The 19,908-nt window shown below is 49.6% G+C and overlaps 1 long non-coding RNA gene across 1 annotated transcript; it reads right to left on the reverse strand.

The window, feature by feature from the left end:
* Positions 1 to 1,338: 1,338 nt before the first annotated feature.
* On the reverse strand, positions 1,339 to 7,980 carry LOC132248472 (uncharacterized). The gene is made up of 3 exons (XR_009459669.1): positions 7,082 to 7,980; positions 5,279 to 5,415; positions 1,339 to 4,204 (listed from the first exon to the last, which is right to left on the reverse strand). It is a non-coding gene; the product is annotated as an uncharacterized LOC132248472 (long non-coding RNA).
* Positions 7,981 to 19,908: the final 11,928 nt, after the last annotated feature.

Genomic DNA, 19,908 nt, shown 5'->3' on the forward strand with positions numbered 1-19,908 from the left:
CCACACAATGATGTCTGTCTGCGCACTGGGAGCAGGGAAACACTGAGCAGGATGGGGGTGGTCAGCAGGCAGGCAGATGAGAGGAGGTCAGATGGTCCACAAACAGCACCTGTATCTCACTGGTTTCAGAGCAGACGTGAAATGAGTCTCCTGAGTGCAATGGGGAGACAAAGACTTCAGTAGACTTTTCTTATTACTATTTGCATTTATCCAAGCTGAATCAGCCAAATCAATGCCAAACCCATGAGTGAGTCCAGAACCATAATTGGGCCTACCACTATCAAACATCCTCCACCCTGATCTGGGGCTACAGATGTTCCCCAAGACCTTTCACGGGCATCCTACTTGCAGGACCCCCTGGGGGCTTTGGGGTTCAGATAGCTCCAAGTTTAGTTCTGGCCTGACTCAGGGATTTGGGACAGATCTGGTTGATTTGGCCCTCTGTAGAGCTGCTCAGGAAGACAGGAGCCAGAGCCCTGGCATGGGAGACCTGCACCTGGTCCTGATCCCCGTGGGGAGTGACCCTGTTTGTAATGGCATCAGCACTGAGCGGGGCTGTGTCTGCCCCTGCCCTGCAGGCTCTGCCCTGGCCCCAGTGAAGGCACATTTACATAGAGCTGCTTCTTTGCATAAGGACAGCGCCCTGCTCTGGGGAGCGGCTATAAAGGGGCTGGTTTAACGCTTGGTGTCTCTCAGCTCCGTGTCAGTCGGTGCAGAAGCAAGAAGATGCTGTGGCAGACTCAGCTCCTCTGGCTCCTCGTGCTCTGGGCAAAGGGTAAGAACAGGAAGAGCAGAGAAATTAGTGGAAAATATGCAGCCAAGATGTAGATTATGATTATGATATTTTACAGATGACTGAATTGTTTTAACGATTGCAGAATAGCTCTTCATTCCACTGGCTGCCTTCACGGGCATAAATATAATTGTGTTTTCTAAAAGATCATCAACAATTTAAAAGATATTTTACTCATTCCCATAAACAGCGTCACACTTAAATTGTCTCATGTATTTTTCTTATTATCATGTTCCCTCATTGCAGGCTCCAGCGGGGACATCGTCATCACTCAGACTCCAGAGTCCCTGGCAGTGTCTCCAGGGGACACAGTCACCATCAAGTGCAAAACCAGTTCGAATGTATATAGCAACTTGGCCTTCTACCAGCAGAAACCAGGGCAGGCTCCTAAGCTCCTTCTGTATGGCACAACCAGCCGCCCCTCGGGGGTCCCCGACCGGTTCAGTGGCAGTGGGTCTGGCACCGACTTTATATTCACCATCAGCCGTGTGGAAGCTGGGGATGCCGGAGATTATTACTGTCAGCAGGGTTATGATACCCCTCCCACAGTGCTACAGCCCCGTACAAAAACCTCTCTGCTCTGCTCAGTCCTGCTGCTCCCGGCACCAGCTGCTTCCTGCCCAGCCACAGACCAGGGACTCTCCTGCCCCGTCACAGCAGGGCCTGGGGCTGCTCATGTTCATGCGCTTCACCCACCACTGCTGCCCATCAGTGACTAACTCAGTTAGGATCTCACAGGTGTCCTCAGCTGTTTCATTTGTATGAAACTCAGCTCTTTCATTTGGATGGTTTCATCTTATTTCCTCTGAACAAGCATGAGAAATTTTAGCCCTGAGGTTGAGGTGGGGGCAGCAGGCCCCTGTGCCAGGCAGAGCTGGCAGCCACTGCTCCCTTGCCAGGGGAAAGCAGACCCACCTGAGCTGAGCCAGCCCAGCTGGCAGCATTTGGCACTAGTGGCAGGCACAGCTGGGTATGGGCTGTCCTGGTGCCCCGGGCTGCATCCCCTGTTCCCACAAGGGCATGGCTGCACCCGCTCCCCAGGGGCCAGAGCCCTGCAGCTGCATGGGAAGTAGCACCTTCAAACAGGAACTCAGCACTGGCTCAGGGGTAGGGGATGGGGATGAATTCCCTGAGGCCTTCCCGGTCCAGTGCATAGTCTCAGGGCTCAGGACTGGGGAGGGACACACTGTGCCCCACTGATCTAGCTGGGAATGTGGGGTTCACAGGGGTACCGCATCCTCCAACCAAGACAAGTGCCCAAGCTCCTTATTTCTGGCATTACAACACAGCCACCCAGAGCCTCAGACTGGTTCCGTGACAGTGGGTCAGCACTGATTACGCTTTTACCATCAGCCCGGTGGAGGCTGGTGATGCTGGAGATTATTGCTGTCAGCAGTATTATGATACCCCACTCACAGTGCTACAGCCCAGTACAAAACCCCCCTGCTCTGCTCAGTTCTGCTGCTCCCGGCACCAGCTGCTTCCCGCAGTCCCAGGCCAGTGGCTCTGCTAACCCGTCACAGGGCATTGAGCCACATGTCGGCTGTCCCATTCGGTTATGGATCACTATTGGGATCTCATAGTCCACATGTCCAGAGGTGCCTGGCACAGTGCTCAGCTGCCTCTTGGGCTTCTATGAAAGCGTAAAAAAAATGAAAACCTTAATACCTGTGGCCGCAGGAAAGGAAAGCATTCCCCCGTGGCCCCACGTGGCCACCAGCAAAGCCCAGAGGCAGGAGGAGACCGAACTCCCTCCACCCTGTTCTGCAACACGGGGACAGCAAACACAGCTTCACACATCACAAACCCTAACTAGAGAGCCGTAATCCCCCTTTCTCTCATCCTGTCATCTCTGCACACTTGTCCCATCTCTTTACTCTTCTTTTCTAACTAAGTCAGTTTTGAAGCACTGTTTCATTCTTCTGCTGCTGAACATGGTCCTCTCCAATGTCACCTGCTCTGGGCTGCACAGCTCTTCCCATCATCTCCCAGCGCTGTGTCGGCGTGGGGAGGGGGCTTCTCCTGGGCTTCCAGCTATTGCTCTGCACAGCAAAGTCCAGGCATTGCTGCTCCTTGATCGTCCATGGCCAATGCTTGTCCAATCCTTTTTGAAACCTCCAGGAAAGGAGAATCCACAAGTTCCCTAGACAGCCTCATCCACCGACAGACTCTTCAGACACTCCCAAATTGTCCTGATCACATCACACGCATCCCTGGGAAGAAGGCTGAGAGGTGACTGAGTTTCATTATGTGAACACCTTTCCAAGGAGAAAGCCCTGCATACTCCCAATGGGTCTTTATTCTATCAGAGAAAGATGCACTAAGACCTCCTGGAAAGCAGACGGGTTCATCTAATAGCAGCCTCTGGCCAGGAGAGGGCACGATGTGACTGCGAATCCTCCCAGCAGGCTACTACGGACCTGGCTCATTCTGACCGATGTAAGAGCAGGGCAGGCATCTTGCACCCAAATCAGATCAGAGGGGATGTGTGGCCAGGAACTGCAGGCCAGGTGCTTCTACTGACCCACTGCTTTCCAAACACATCAGCTGGCATTTCCTCTTTGTCTTGAGCAGCTACAAACACCTCATTTTGCCCTTTTCAGTCCCGTCTTAGAGCTCTGTAAGTGAAGGCTGCATTTGAGGCAAAACAAGCATGTTCGGTCTTCTGCACCTGCCCAGTGCCCTGGGACTTGACGTTCCCCATGCAGGACACAGCAGCTCCTACCACATGGAAGCCCTCCTTGTTCTGCTGAACACAGGACCAACCTTGGCAGATGCTGAACAGCAAGTAGCAAAGGCCTTTGTCACTCTTCTCGTGAGTGCACCATCTGCGGGGTGCAGGTGGAAGACGCAGGCGACTACTACTGTGGGCAGGACTACAGCCGCCCTCTCACGGTGATGCACTTCAGTACAAAACCTCCTGGGTGCTGCAGCAACTAGAGCATGAGGTGGAAAGGAGCAGGGGAGGCTGCTTCTCACATAATGTGCTTGAAAAATATGGAAAGAGCAATCACGGTAATAAGGCTGGTTAGATTCAGAAGGAGTAATTGATTTTTGAAAAATCCGTTTCCCCAGGGGAAAATTTTCATGGATGGCATCTCTCAGGCAGGGCCTGTGACACCCACATGTCAGGGCCTTAGTCATTGCCAGGCAGCTCCTCAGTGAGGAAAACGTCCATCATGCAATCGTAGATCCCTGAGGTCGGAGGAGTCCTCAAGGGCCGTCTTGTCCCATCTGCTGCACAGGGGCAGGGCACAGGGCGTGCTATGTCCAAGCTGCCCTGGACAGATGTCTACCAGTCTTGAAAACCCTCCAGTGAAAGAGATTTCACAACTTCCCTTCAAGCTGCATCCTTGAGCTCTTGATTTGTGTTTTCATCCAGGAGCAGCACAGCGAGTCAGCAACGATGACCTGTGGATAGAGAAGATCTAGATAAGTCCCCATTGGCATCTGAGGCTCAGCCTGCTTATCACCCCTGACTCCCCACCAGTCACTACAGTCTGGCCAGCAACACATGACCAACCATTTCCCTTACTTAAGGCTGGGGAGAGGATGGAAATGTATCCAGGCCAGGCAGCCCTAGGGTCAGCTCTGATCTCTCTCTGCTCCTCTCCCATCCTGCTCTTCATCTCTGCTTCCCAGCTTTGATCTGGGTTTGGTTGCACAGCTCTGAGGTTACTGCCCCTGCAGCCTGTTAACCACGATCCCCATTTGGACCCCTGGCCTGGCTGGTTAACCTACTTGAGTAGGTTAACCAGAGAGGCTGTGGGATCTACATCCTTGGAGGTTAAGGCCTCGGTACAGAAACCTTTGGCTGGGGTGATATAGTTGTGGGTGGACCTGTTCTAAGCAGGGGGTTGGACTAGACCAGGTGACCTCTTGAGGTCCCTTTCAACCATCATTGTCTATGATGGGACAAGCCATGTGTGTTACAGGGAAGCTCTTTCCATCCCCATGCCTCAGCCCAGTCTGTCTGTCCACTGCAATCTCAGGTGTGTCCCTCCTGCCAGTACTGTGAAGCCCCACTCCTACCCCTTCAGAATAAAAACCATCACGAGCCACTTTTCCTTTATTATATTTTAATATAATCTTCTTGCGTGGAAGCAAAACAAGGCTCACGCCATTCTCCAGACTGGGGGGCAGGGAACCCAGCAATGGGACAAGGATAGCCCTCACTCCTGCCTAAAATAGACCATTGCAGTACAACCTCCTCCCTCCCATTCATATAAATTAAGTCTCTCTCTCCTGGGAAAGCAGCAGGTGTAGAAGAACAGCTCTAAAAATATAACCTGTCTTGCATTAGCCCCCACCCCACATCTTCAAAGATCAACCCACAACCATGCCAGAGGCCCTGCCCCCTCTACACAGAGGCCTTTGGGTGTGGGCACATGTGAAGCTGTGCAGGCAGGTCTCTGAGAGGCGATGGGCAGGTCCTTGAGGAGCCACCCCACAGCAAGGTCACTCCTGGGGCCAGTTAATGCTGACCTGGCCCGAGGCCTCCAGAACCTCCCACTTGTAGTCAAAGTCGCTGTTGATGTGGCTGATGGACTGCTCCTCCACCACCCAGAGCTGGCAGCTGCTCTCCGTGATCAGTCGTGCATCATGGCTCATGTTGATAACCGCTGTGAAGAGGAGAAAGGAGGCAAAGCATGAGGGGGGTGGGAGGCAAAGCGGAGGCCATTTCCATACTGAAGGAGAATGGAAAGACCCCACGTTTTCCCCCATCAGCCACTGCCAGGACAGGGCTGGGCAGGGAAGGGCACGACTGGGACCCTGGCAGGAGGGCACTGCTTGTAGTATACAAACCCTCCCGTGGGACCCACGGGCCCACCCCCAGCCAAGTAACCCTTCTGCTTCCCTGCAGCCCCTTGATGGGAACCCCATCCATGCCAGCCTGGATCTGACCCATGCACCTACTACTACCTTCCTCTGCCTGACAGATGGGACCCATGAGGCTACCCCAGCCCAGTATCGCCATCCACCCTTGAATCCAATCCATGGGCCCGGTATTCTCCCAACCCCGTCCTCCTCTGATCAGGGAGTGGATACCTCCCACCGCACTGCTTCCATTCACCTCCATGTACGTGCTGACAGCATCACCCGAGGCATCAATTGACTCAATGTACAGATTATTTGTGGGTTCATTCTGGGGAAGTGACAGATCCCAAAAAGAAGCCAGGAGTCCTGAGCCACAGAGCCTTCCTCCCACCCCTTCCACCCCCCACTATTTCCTCAGCTAGAAACAGGACCCAGGAGTCCTCCCAAACCATGCCCCTCACTATGGCATGCTGGACAGCACTCCTTTCGAAGAGCCAGAGCAGGGCACAACCTGCAAGTCCTGGTCCTCACGCCTGCTCTGCTCTAACTCGCTTCCTTCCCAGAGCAGCAAACCCGACACAGCCCTGTTCCCATCCCCTGGGTCCATCAGGCTCCCTTCAGGTCAGCTCAGCAAACATCACACAGGCTTTCTGCCCCCCTGGCTAGGAAAGAAAAGGGCCCTGAGATAAGTGGGGTGAAAGGAGTGTCCAATCCCTTCTCCTTCCCCAAAATGCCAGGATCCAACTTCCCACCCACCTCCCTCCACTAACAGCAGCTCAAGGTCCTGTGCTCCCACCCAGGGCAAGGGCAATGCGCTCCCACCCAGGGAAGTCTCCGCTCCCCACCCCAGCTCTCCCCTGCATGGCCAAACCCACAGCGCTCCCAGGGCCACAGCTCCAGCCTCTCCCTGACTTCTTCCTCAGAGGCCAGCTCTCACTCCTGGATTCCCAGCCTGTCTCCCCTTTGCCTCAGCCCTCACATCCTGATCAGCCCCCTGCACCCTCAGGCCCTAGCTCCTCCATACTCACCCTCTCCCCCCTGCCTGGAAGCCCCAGCCCCACACCTGACAACCTCCAGATCTGCATGGTGAGGGCATGGCTCTCAAGGCCGAAGCGCCCCAGGCACTTGTGAGCATCCTGGTAGGGCAGGTGGACTTTTTCAGCCACGTTCTCCTCAAAATCTGACTTGGTGATCTGGTACAGAATGACACTAATTCTACAAGGCAGGGAAGTAATGAATCTTGAAGCATTTCATTTTGAGCAAGATAACGGAGAATACCAAAGAGCGGTGGTTCCCCTACTGTAATGCACTTTTTTGATAGTAAAAGGTCTCTCTCTAAAGTACTGTATTGCTCACATATGATAGTGGATTTACATGATTCTGCTTATACAAGTTTAAATTATTACACATTTATAGCTAGACAGTGCCAAGAAAATCCTGAGCCTTATAGTAGAATAGGGTAAGTCCTACCTGGATCTTGTCCGTCATCAGGTATGAAAGGCCAGCTTCTTCCTCCTCTTCACTCTCCCCCAAATCTGAACCTCCATTATTTTCATCTTTGTCTTCTTTGTACTCTCCTGGTGGACCAGCTTCATCTTCATCTGCTTCATCCTCCTCATCCCCTTCTGAAAGGCAGGTAAATTAATTCCTTACAGCTTTGCCTACACCTCAAAGGCTTGTTTGTAAACTCATCTTAAATGAGCTTCTGAAATCTGACTCAATTCAACTACAACACCTTCACCAGTAATCTTTAAAAAAAGACAGGACTAGAAGTAACATCCCATTTTTTCCTCTTTGTGTAGGAAGAGAAAACAGAGAACTGAATGTGCCACAGCATCAAATATGAGATGACGGGTACAAAAAAACAAACAAAACATCTTTTGGTATCAGCAATAACTGCTTTTATATAGTTATATCTTAGTGTAAAGATCTCATGTTTTCCTAAGTGCAACTCTCCTTTAACTGTGCACAGCATCCATGACAACTTTCTTTGCAAGTGCATTGCCCCCCACCCCGGCATTACTCAATAGGAGCAGTATGTGATACTGGCCTTCACTTGACACACGTAGCTGATTTGTGCTCCAGCAGTTCCACAGTCACTTTAGTCTCAATTTTATATTTAGATACTGACTGAAGGGCATAACTAATGGCTGCATGTTTAGAGTAGTCACCCTCATCATCTTCATCTTTTGAATTGGGGGCCTCGTTATCTTCCTGATCAAATCAATCTAGGTAGGTGATCTCCTGAAGCAGCTCACAAATCTTTTCCCTGCAATCTTTCAGGTTTGTGATGCCACAGCTGAAGAAGTCCAGGTCTTCAAGTTTTTAAGATTTTGCTGAAAATGAATTAAAATTGCTCACTGAGATGAAATAACTACTTCTCTTCTCCTTCCTGTTTCCCATTGTACAGAGTTCATTTAAGAAGTCTCTGTGCTGACAGTCAACATCCCTTCCCCATAAGATCAGACACTCTCTCTACACTTCCTTTGAAACAGGTTTGTCCCACTTTCCATCCCATCAACATGTGTGTCTTTGCTTCTGGATGTCCCAAAAGTACATCTGTCTTCAGAAATATGATCCTATAATCACCCAGGGAGATGCAAAGCTCTCCCATTCTCTGAGGTCAGCACAGCCAACTGTCCCAGCGCCAGTCCTACCATGCCTGGTGCACAGACAGCTTTCCATGGCCTGAATGGGGCAACTGTGGATGTGATGATAGAGGTAATCCTGCTTAGAGTAGATCTGGGTTCTGTAGTCCATTACAGTCACTAGTAGGCTTGTGCAACTGTGGCTGTTTTGAGGCATGGGACCTGGCATTACTGCAGGCCTGGCTGTTACCAGTTACCAATTAATCACGATTCACTCAGGAGCCAGCTTAATACACAGTCCCAATAACAATCAACTGCCCCAAGACAGACGCCGTCAGTGCACTTGACAAAAGATGAAGCCTCTTCACACAATCTACAGGAAAACATGTCTCAGTTCTGCGCATCTCCATTTGATTTTGTAAGCATGAGTGCCTTGAGGCTGGCCACAACCAAAATGGCTCAGGATTAAAAAGCTAAGAGAAAATGTCAAGATACTGTTTCATAGACACCTTGTTGTAAAAGAAAGAGGATTGGAAAAAAGAAAATAAAACCCCATAAAGGTTCGTCATCACTGGCTTCCATGGGACTTTTGTTTTCAAGTCATGCTACAGAGGCAGGGGATGGCGTTTTCTGCACCACTGGAGCACCACTCCAAGCACCCAGGTCACAGAGGGAAAGAGCTACCTGGCTGTAGCTGCATGGAGGGCAGGGAGAAGAGCCCTCCTCTGCTCTTGGGGGGTGGGGAGGGGGGACAGGGGACAGACAGACCAGCCATGAGCCTATCTTGTCTCTGATAATTGAGCAGGACCCAGCAGCAATCCCCTTATCTGCCTTTAGCCATTAGGAAGGCCGGTTATGTGGTTGCAAGGGAAGGAGGGGAGGGGGCCATTGCCCCATCTGGGCAGAGCTGAAATAACTCAGGGCCGGTGGGAGTGGGGAGGAGAAAAAGAATACTACTAATAACACCACTAATCATCACAATAATAATCATAATAATCATAGTAATAAAAGATCAAATCCAGAATAAACAGCCGTGAATGGCAGCCAATAAAGGGGCAAATTTTGACAAATGTGGGTTTTTATTCTTTCTGATCGCCGGCTGGAGGAAATCAAAGTCATGGGGTTTTTTTATTTAAAGATGGGTTTGGTGCCACTACAACCTGTTTACAACCAAAGTTAAAAATAAATGAAGACCCATCATGCCAGCCATGCCAACACGGCAACGAGGCTGAAGTTGGCTACTTATTCCCAGTTCCTTACTCCTTATTCTCGGTTCCCTTTTCAAAGCTAATCTAGACCCAATAAAAGCTTCTTATTAATGAATTACACATCCTGAAGTAAGTTTGTTCATGCCAGGCATCCATCTGGCAGGCCCCCCAGGCACTGTACTAAGTATATGGGCTTGAATAAGGAATTGGCTTTGGGGCTGTGTTACCTGTCAGCTCTGTGGTCCTGAGGGAGCCCTGGCACCCAGCTTGCTGGACTTACAAAGGACTTTTTCTATTTCCACCCCCTCCACCCACACTCACCCCTCATCAGACCAGAACTAAGCAGAAGAAAAGTTTAACAGGCATCTCGGGCCGTACATTCCCCGGTCCCACTATGGGAGGCCTATTAAACTTGATTGACTAAAACTCGGTTGCCCAGTTAGGGAATGCTGAGGCAAGAGACTGAGTCAGAGCAGGTATGGGTGACATCTGAACAATGGTTAAGGGTTCATCACAGCGTCCCGCCCGTTGGGGCCCTGACCACAAATGCTGTCATACTTTTCCCAGGATGACTGGTGGAAGTCCTCCCCACAACGTTTATGAACACTCCAAGTAATCCCCTTAAATCTGTTAAAAGACTACAGTAAAATCTGGAAGTCATGCTAAGCTGAGACTTACTCACAACAGGTAGGATACAAAACACTGACGCTAACTTCACACTGCAAGCACAGCTAGCCCATCTGAGAAGAAACAATGTGGTATCCCTTCCAGTATATCTTCTATATTCATCATAATTTCAAGATGGCTCCTAGGTGTCTGGTTATTCCTTAAAACTTGCTGTTTTTTCCTGGATGTTAATCCATTTCTTGAGATGTTCCAAACCAGATAACCCCTGGTCACTGAGAAAGGTAATTCATTTAAACGGAAACTGTTTATATAACAGGATTTTCCCTGTCACTTATGGCTTGGGACCCTCTTGATTTACACAATTAAAAGAATGCTTTGACGAGGCTGGACTAAGGGTATAAGGAAGCTGTAAAGCAGCAAACAGGGTGCTTCAAGAGAGAAAAATATGACACCACCCGCTGTTGTTCCCAAGGAGCTGGCAGAAACAGATCGTCTCCCTTCAAGGATCGTGCTGGGAACTTTGCTTGTCATCAAATCACGCGAGTGCCTTGGAACAGTGACACCCCAGCTCTCGCTCTCTCTCTCTTTCTCCCTCTTTGTGTCTTTTTCTTTGTGTCTCTAGGCATAGTTTTCTGAACCTAAATTGTATTAGATAAGCTTCAGCTAAGTTTCCTCAAATACTCAATTAAGCCAGGGTAATATTGTAATTGTTTTCCCTTGCATGTCTATGACTACTACCACTATACATTTCATATGCTTCACAATAAATAACTTTTATAGTCAAACTGGTGGTAACTGGATGTATTTTTCCTTCTCTACTTCCCTTCCCCGCTTGCTCTGCAGCAACGCTTCTTTTTCCCAAGCCAAAGATCCCTGTGAATCCCAGAAATACTCTGAGGTCCACTCATCAAGAGGCTACCACTACTAGGGCAGCTAGGGCAAAAGATTGGGACGTGCAGAGTTCGAGACACATAAGGGGATCAGTTTGTACAGGCTGATTGACCCACTTTGGCTCAGGCGTGCCCTAATGAACTGAAAGCTGGCCCATGAGGGTGTCAGCTGGACACCCAGCCGGATTCAGAGGGATTCTGTTCACTGAGTGCTGGTGTCTGACTGCAGTGTAGTGTTACCTTAATGAACTGATTCCTGGCATATGAAGGTGTCAGCCTGATAAACCTGGCCAGGTCAGGCGTGTCATGTTGGAGAGAGAGAGAGAGAGAGAGAGTGTGCGTGTGTGCGCACGCACGTACGCACATGCACGCATTTGACTGATTTAGTGGCTGGAGGAACCCAGCCCCACTGAAACGGAGTCCTGCAAGATAGCTCCATTGGAGGTGAGGACTTGCAGAAGAGAGAGATAGATACAGCTCCGTACAGAAACACAGGCAACACAAGCAGCACATTGCTAGAATTGCAAAGACTCGAGAAATGTACTCCTAATAAATGAGCACACCCCAAAGTGACAGGCAAATCTGGTAACACTAGGTTTATGGCTGGAAATCCATTTTGGGCCACCCCACACCATCTGGGCCAGGCAAGACACTGGTCATCAATTCAGTCTGTAATCTTAGCCCAAATGCCGGGTCCTTAGTCAAGCGTGTATACTTAGTACCATGGGAATGGGGGGGTGTTAGTTGGGAGCTAGAAGGCCTGAACCTATTCAGCCTCCACAAGAGAAGGCTGAGAGGGGATCTGGTGGCCATTTACAAACTCCCCAGGGGGGACCAGAGAGAATTGGGGGAGGCTCTGTTCCCCCCAGGCACCACCCAGAGTTACTAGGAATAACACCCTCAAATTGTTAGAGAAAAGGTTCAGGCTGGACATCAGGAAATATTACTTTACACTTAGGGCTGCCAGGCTCTGGAATGGGCTCCCAAGGGAAGTGGTGCTCTCCTACCTTGGGACTCTTCAAGAGGAAGCTGGGCAGATATTTGGCTGGGGTGATATGATCCTGGCACCCATTCCTGCCTGAGGGAAGGAGTCGGACCTGATGAGCTGTTTAGGTCCCTTCTGACCCTAAGTACTAGGATACTATGACTCAGAGATGAGCAGGAGAGTCCCCTGGTGCAACAGGGACATGCTGTGAGGTGGCCCAAAACAGATTTGCAACCATAATCCCAGCCCAAGATCCACTTCCTTACTCAAACCCATATACTTAGTACCGTGGCTGGGGGGAGCTGTCTGTTGGCATCGTGGCAGGGCCAAACCATGAGTTGGGCCAGGCAAGCTGTGGTCAGGGATGTCCAGGGGAGTCCACTGGTACCACAGAGTGACAGGGTGGGGTGGCCCAACAAGCATTTCCATCTCTAATCCCAGCCCAAATCCCAGTTCTTTATTCGGGCCCCTGTAGTTGGTGGCGTCTGGGCGGGCTATCAGCTGGCAGCCTGGCACAGCCAAACTGTTTCCTGGGACGGTCAGGACCCTGCAGAGATAACCAGGAGAGTCCCATGTACCACAGAGGCACGGCGCGGGCTGGCCCAAGAAGGATTTCTAGCTATGATCCCAGCCCTAAATCCAGGTCCTTATTTGGGTCCATATACTCAGCACAGAAGCTGGCACGCTGTCAGTTCGCAGTCTATCACGGGCAAGCCGTGTTCTGGGTCGGGCAAGACAGGTGAGAGACGTCCAGCGGAGTCCCCGATGGTGCACAGGTCTGTCACGGGGTGGCCCAAGAAGGATTTCTGGCTATAATCCCAGCTCAAAAACTAGTCCTAACTCAAGCCCATATATTTAGTACAGGGGCGGGGGGTGTGAGCTGGCAGCCAGCACGGCCAAACCGCACTTTGGGCCGGGCAACGCTGTGGTCACGGTGCTTTGGGACAGGCCCCCTGTGGCGTCAACAGGCAGTTTGGGGTGGCCCAAGAGTATTTTGTCCCATAATCCCTTCCTAATCTGACCTATATCTGATACAGAATATTATTTTACATATTCATTAGCAAATATGCAATGGAATTCTCTCTATTTAAAATGTGTAATTCATTAATAACAAGCTTTGATTGGGTCTCGATGAGCTTTGAAAAAGGAACTGGGAATAAGCAACCAACTTCAGCCTTGCAGGCGGGATGGAGGAGCCGGGGCCCCGCCGGCAACTTTGGGCTTCTCCCCCCCCCCAATGCAGCAGTAGACCTATTTATGTAGTTATTTTTAAAAGGATTTTTACCTCCCCCAAAAACTCACCCCCGACACAACCAAGAAATGCACGGAGGGTGAATTGCAGCAGGTGACCCAGATTCAGAGTTAGCTGAAGAAAACGGGGAGGGGAAAAGAAAAGAAGTTGTTCCCCTCCATCGAGCGTAGAAATCGCACCGTCTTTCACAAGCAGGAATGCTATACAGCCAGTCACAACAATTACATTGCTATATAAAGAATAATTGCGATATAGCACCACCGCAACAAGAACGATTACCCGACGCCCAGCCCAGCGTTTCTAGCTCCCTTCAACTTGTTTAAAAGCAGCTGGCTATGCAGAGCGCGTTTTGCAAGCCCAGCAGGTTTTAAAAATCATTTCATTCATGTCATAATAATTTTAAAAATCTTATTAACGTCATGACGATAACGCACCACTAGAAAGAGAAATAATTAGACTAGTAAGCAAAATGAACGTTAATTAGCAATGTGTAAACGCACGATAATTAGCGCACAACAAGGTGTAAAAGGTAACGCTAAGCACCCGGAGGCGCGGAGGAGCGGGGTCCGCGGCTGTTTCGGGGCCGGGGCCGGGAGGGAAGGAGAAGGCGGCCCCGGGGCTCCCGCATGCCGGCTCGGGCACGTGCAGCGCCGTGTGGGCGGGCGGCTCCGCGCTGCCTCCTCGCGCATCTCCAGCCCTGCCCGAGCGGAGCTGAGCCGAGCCCCGCCCCCACTGCCCCCGGGCCGGAGCCCCGCCCTCCTCCGCGACTTCTCCCGCGCACCCTAGCCTAGGCCACGCCCCCCAGCCCGGAGCTCCGCCCTCCACAACGGCCGCTCGCGCACTGAGCCTCCGGGACCTGGCGCAGACCCTCCCTTGCCCAGGCCACGCCCCGCGGGCCGGCGGGGCGGGGCCAGGGAAGGGGCGGGCGCTTCCTCTTTTCCGCCAGCGTTCATTGGCGGAGAGGCGCTGCGCGCGCCGGCAGCCCATTGGGTATGGCGGACGTCCGTCAGGGCTGAGAGCTTTTAAATACGGCTGTAGCCCGTCCTTATGCGCCACGCGGTTGGGGGAGTCGGGTGGTGCGGGCGCTCCGCGGGGTGAGGCCTGCGGGCGCGGCGCGGCGCAGTGTGCCCCAGCACTCGAGGGCCCAGCCCTGGTGCCGCGCGGCTGTGCGGGGGGCGCTTTCCTCAGTCACAGCACACATCGCTCGTGGGTGAAACGCAGCAAGAAGACGTGGCTGCCAGAGCCTGGAGCCAGGGGTCGGGACAGGGTCAGGCCTTTTGGGACCTGCTAGCGTTAGGCCCTGGTTCCTGAAGCCAATTTTTGCTCTGGTTGGATGCTGGGGCAGCATGGTGCGCAGCGCCCAGCGGTGCCGCGCTGGGGGGGCCGTTAGGTGCAGAGACAATGGCCGCGTCAGCTCTGCACGTGGGGCACGAGCTGGGCTGTGGCGTAGGCGACAGGACTGCAGGAGCGGCATCCTTGGTAGTGCAAGGGACTAGTACGATCAGAGGACCTAGACAATAAATGCCTTAAAGGTAATGGCTGCAAGCTTGTGTCAGGTGTAACGGTGAAGCAGTGCGAAGCCTCTAGGGAGAGAGACTATGGCCAGGGCTACCCAAGCAGCAAAGCTTTAATGCCAGAAATGAGGAGGCTGCAGTAGGTATTGGGCCATGAAGACCTAGACAGCAGTCACTGATGTGGGGATCGAAGTAAAAAAAAGGGTTTAGTGATTGCTCCAAAAAAGGCGGCAGGTTTTGCCGTGATCTGACACAATTGTTATATCAAACTACGTGTACTCATGTATTATAAAAACGGCAAGATACTCATACAAAGACTTCTTCATTTTAAAGAAGCTTTATTTATTCCATGCACATAAAAAGTTATGCAAAAAAACACCACTCAGTGTCAAATGGCAAAACATGCCCAAACTTATTAGTGCCAACAGGGCTGCTGCTTACTATCAACCAACGTTTTAATTCTAGGCGACATTTTCGAGAGAGCCACGTGCACGTCATGTTTAGCTTTCAGTTTGTTCCTCGCTTTGGTTTTTGCAAAAAGCACTGAAAATCCCGACTTGCAGAGATGGGTTGCAACAAACGGAGCTAGAACTTGGTAAGCTCGCTTGGTCAGAATGGGATATGCCTCCCCAAGTCTGCACCAGAATCGATCCAATTTTTTTGATTCGAAATCGACATGAAGTTTCTGATTATTGCGCAAATCAAGTAGCTCATCTTTTGCCAGGTCGGCATCGCTCAATTGTTCGAGAGAAGCGGTAAAGAGGCTCCTTACCCAAACGTCAGCTACCGGAATACTCGGGAAAATTCCTTCTGTGGTGACTTTCAGATTTTGAAGATGCGTAATAATACTGTCGGGTGTAGGTTGTATTTGTGTTGGTCTTCATTCCATCCAGGAAGAGCACACGCCAATTGCTGAAACTTCCTCAGCCTGACACACGGGGTTTTTGAACCCAAAAGCTTACTTGAAATTTTTTTCCCAGCTATTTAAGTTGTTCTAACAAAAGATCAGATTCACCCAAAGAACCTTGTCTGCCTAATAATACTCCCATGAACTCTTGGTTCCCCTGGATGCGCTGGATCTAAAGTGATTTCATCAAAGAGAGGAAAATTGGCAAAGTTACTGGAATTGCCTCTTCTTCCCTAGAGAGCCAACTTCTCTTGAAAGGATTTGACTTTTTTGTCCTCCAAGATAGTCACTTCTTCACCTTGGGCTGAAATGTTCAACGAGTTCGGACTGAAATGTTCAATGAGTTTAGAATTGTGAACACATCTGCGAGGTACGCCAAAAAACCCACAAAGTTCGGACCTATGAAACACTGAAGCAGAATTGATCCATTTTCATGCAGAAATGTTTCAATTAAATCTCAAAGTTCAAAAACTCTTGTCAGAACTTTTTGTCCATATAATCGGCGTACTTCTGTGTGAAGCAGAAGTACGGTATGTTCAGATCCAACCTCTTCCTTTGCACAGTGCTTTGAACATGCAGTGTTTCAATGCCCTTGCTCTGATCAAGTTGATGGCCTGGATGACAACATCCAACACGTCTTTCAAATAAGAGGGAGGAGAATGCAATGACTAGAGATCACATTTGGATTCACCTTTTTGACGAGAGCGGTGAACTCTGAATATTTCCCCAACGTAGCAGGAGCACCGTCAGTACAAATAGCTCCTACAAGGTCCTAGGAAAGGCTGGAAAAAAGGAAAAAAATCATTCATCGTAGCTATAATGTCTGCTGCCTTCGTTGTTTTCTTGAGCAGTTCACAAAAGAGAAATTCTTCTTTGACATGATTCTCATGCGCATGTTGAGCAAAAACGGGAAGTTGTGCGCAATTTGAGCCATCAGTTGATTCGTCAAACTGCAAGCCAAGTTTACCAGACTTTTCTTGACTTGCTCCACTACTTGTTTGTGTATATCTTCTGACATGTCCTTGATTTGGTCGTGAACTGTGTTGTATGGGGGATCTGTGCTATTTTTAGTTGTGCATCTTTACCAGACATCAGCTCGGCCATTTCCATGGCACGGTTTCACCAGGGTCTCTGTGATGGTATGCAGCTTTTTTTTCTGTGGCCATCCTTAATGCCACGTGATAACTTGCCTCCAGCGCTGGCTTCTGGGGAGTAAATCCATGATCGGAGAGTGTGCTCGTTTCAAGTTGTGATCACTTGATTTTGAATAAAGCTTCTGGGTCTTTATTATTTTCAGGGTGAACAGTCTGAAGGTGCTCTTTAAGTTTAGATGGCTTCATATATCCATTGCAAAGTACCTTTTAAGCGAAGGAAGCATTGTGGCTTTTGTAAATCACCTGTATCAAGCATAAACGTAAAGCCAAACTGCACATGCAAATCCTAGTAATAACACTTCTTTGACATGATAAATCGATGGACGAAGCAAGAATTCAGTCCTTGAAAAATAGTGCAAAGTAAAAAAACCCTTAAAATATACATCATAGGTTGGTAATGTCTCGGACGGTCGGAGCCGACTCGAGGTGATTTAGAAATTGCTCGTTCGTCAGGGCAGGCTGGTGAATGGAGAGGCAGACGAGGTTTAATGGTTGTAAAAACTTTACTTACGTCACGGGTGGTTGCGACGGAAACGGTCCGATCGTCTGAACAACAATGTAAGTTGTTCCAGCTGGCGAGGCCAAAGCCAGCAAATCCGTCCGTAACAAGCCGGCGGGAAAAGGGTACGTCTGGGATTGCGCTCGGCGACGGGAAGAAGGATCGATAGGTGATCAGTCTGTCGACCAGCTAGCCGCAAGTCAGATCTCTTTAGAGGCACTCTGCAGCATGCTCAAAGTTCTTCGACTTGGGTGGAAGCCGCACGAGTTTTTAAACAGCCAGCAAGCCAATTACCAGCCGCCACGTGTGAATAATTTAGAACTAGCCAATAGTGGGACATGAATTTGCATTTGAATAGCGGGAACTCTTTGCACCATGCATTTCTGAGCTGCAAAGGGAAATGCACCCTGCAAAGACAGCTGCAAATTGGCGGGAACTCTCTCCTGCACGCAGGTTCTTCATGCAGCAAAAACCCTTGCTGTGCAAAAGGCTCTCGTGTGACTAGAAAATTCCATAGTGCCAAGGCACCAAAATCACTGGGTTGTGACAGGTAACAATTTAAAATTGAACTTAGGTACTTACCAAAATGAAAGGAAAAAGCAGATGTATACTGTTACTTGTGTGGAACAGCCACGTGCATAAAAACAAGACGTAAAAAACTCAAATGCAAACACACCAACTTCGAATGCACAACTATGTTCAAAGACTTGACTCAACACGACTGAGTGACAAGTGTTTGGAGCAACGTTTCTGGTGCAAGGCTGAGGCATGGAGCAGGAATAGCATATCTGGTTTCCATGCACATGTGCATTTTAACAACACTAAAGCCCCAGCAATTTCAAATTGTCAAGACATTTTTTAGGCCCTTCGACCTGCGTTAGACGGTGTATGAAATATATCTCACCTACTCCCGATGAGGCTTCATGTACCTCTGGGGGTACATGTAGCCCGGTTCAGAACCGCTGGTCTAGAACTTGATTCTCAATCAGGGGCCGCAGCAAACCCAATTCACAAGAAAAAACTAGAGATTTCAAATGGGAATCTGTAGTATTAAAAACAGCTCTGCCCTGTCTGTGGCGATTGATTTTTCTGAGGTCTTCACAACAGAAACATTATTCTTACTTGCGTCAAAAAATGAGCAAAAATTAATCGCTGGCATGTTCCATGGGGGGCCTTGAGTTTAATGGCCAGTACGTGGGCACCTGGTGTGTGAGGTACTTAAAATTGAGATGGGAGATGAGTTTCACAGATCTTCCAAGCAAACTTTTTATAAACTCCTGCAAGCTAGCTTGTGGTATCATACCCCGTGATGGCATGAAAAACCCAGCAGTCCATCCCTTAGTTCATCACAGAATTCCACCTTGTGCACAGCAATGTATTGTTAGTTCTTGATGGGCTTGCTCTCATCCACAGCTCGCTGCTGAGACGAGGCCAGAATGCAATCAGTAGCAATAGGACATCTGTGTCACTGCTTGTCGTGGAAAACACATGCAGGAAACTTTTGGGTCAGGTCAGCAGAAGCTTTATTTGGATAGAGCTACCACATTGTGACAATGACTGTGTTTATATCCTTCTGACTTTGCTTCAGAAAGAAGCAAGATCACGCGGGTGCCTGCTGCCTCTTGTGCGGAGTGGAGGTGGGCCGTGTTTCTTACAGTTGAGGAGGTAGCATAACCATCATTACCACCACTGACTTAGTTCTTTGTCACCATGTAATGCTTGCTGTAAGAGTTCCCTTTTGCGGAACCTAACAAGTGTTTGCATGCCTTGTTTTCCTTGGATTCAATTACTGTTCTCCATTGCACAGGCAACGTGATGTCCTTGCTGCTAATTCCAATTCTTATTTCCTTCCTTTCCCAATTCAACGCTTTCTAGTAACATCCTTGATCAATGGGTTTTTGTAGCAGTTGAACACAACATCTACCCTGCTGCAAGGTTCCTTGAAATTGGACACGATATTCACTGCAAAAGCATCCACATGGTCTCCAAGAGTCATTGCATCCTTGGGTTTTCCCATGGCCTGAGCCACAGCCACACCATCAATCACTACACATGTTGGAGTCAGGGCTTCTTTCAAACTTGGCTACGAAATATTCTCTTCCAAAATGGAGAGTAGTTAAGCTTTGTTTGCTGGTCTCAAGTTTCAATTTGTTGTAGCCAGTGATAGCAGTACAGTAGAGAGTTCTTGCCTCAGGAGGTGATCGACATCCATAGATACAAGTAGGCGTCTGAAAAGTTCACAATCAGCTCTGATGACTGAGGTCTGCTGTTTTGTGTTTTTCTGTTGCTAACTGTACTGTATATATGGAAGCAAGAGTTTTTAACTTTGAGGTTGGTGCACGTACGATGACAGTTTTATGCATAAGTCAATCAGCAACAAATGTCTCTAAGATGTTTTGTCCTAACTGCTGTGCATTCAGCACGTCTGGTATAATTAGTTCTTGGGGAATGTCACCAGTAGCGAGGCACACCAGCTCTGGGGATTCCCTGTTGTTGAACACTTTGAATAACTGGAACTTAGTAGACAGCTGTTTAACATCCTCCTCATCCCTTGTCCATGCTTTTGCCTGTCCATGCAATAACTGCTTGTGCTGCAGAGAGCATTGTGTAAGCGTTGCAATAGCTGGCCTGCTTAGTCAGAGGCCTTGGCACGTTCTTTTTTCCTGCTCGCCT

This window comes from Alligator mississippiensis, chromosome 2 (genome assembly GCF_030867095.1).
Source record: "Alligator mississippiensis isolate rAllMis1 chromosome 2, rAllMis1, whole genome shotgun sequence".
In the NCBI taxonomy this organism is placed as follows: Eukaryota; Metazoa; Chordata; order Crocodylia; family Alligatoridae; genus Alligator; species Alligator mississippiensis.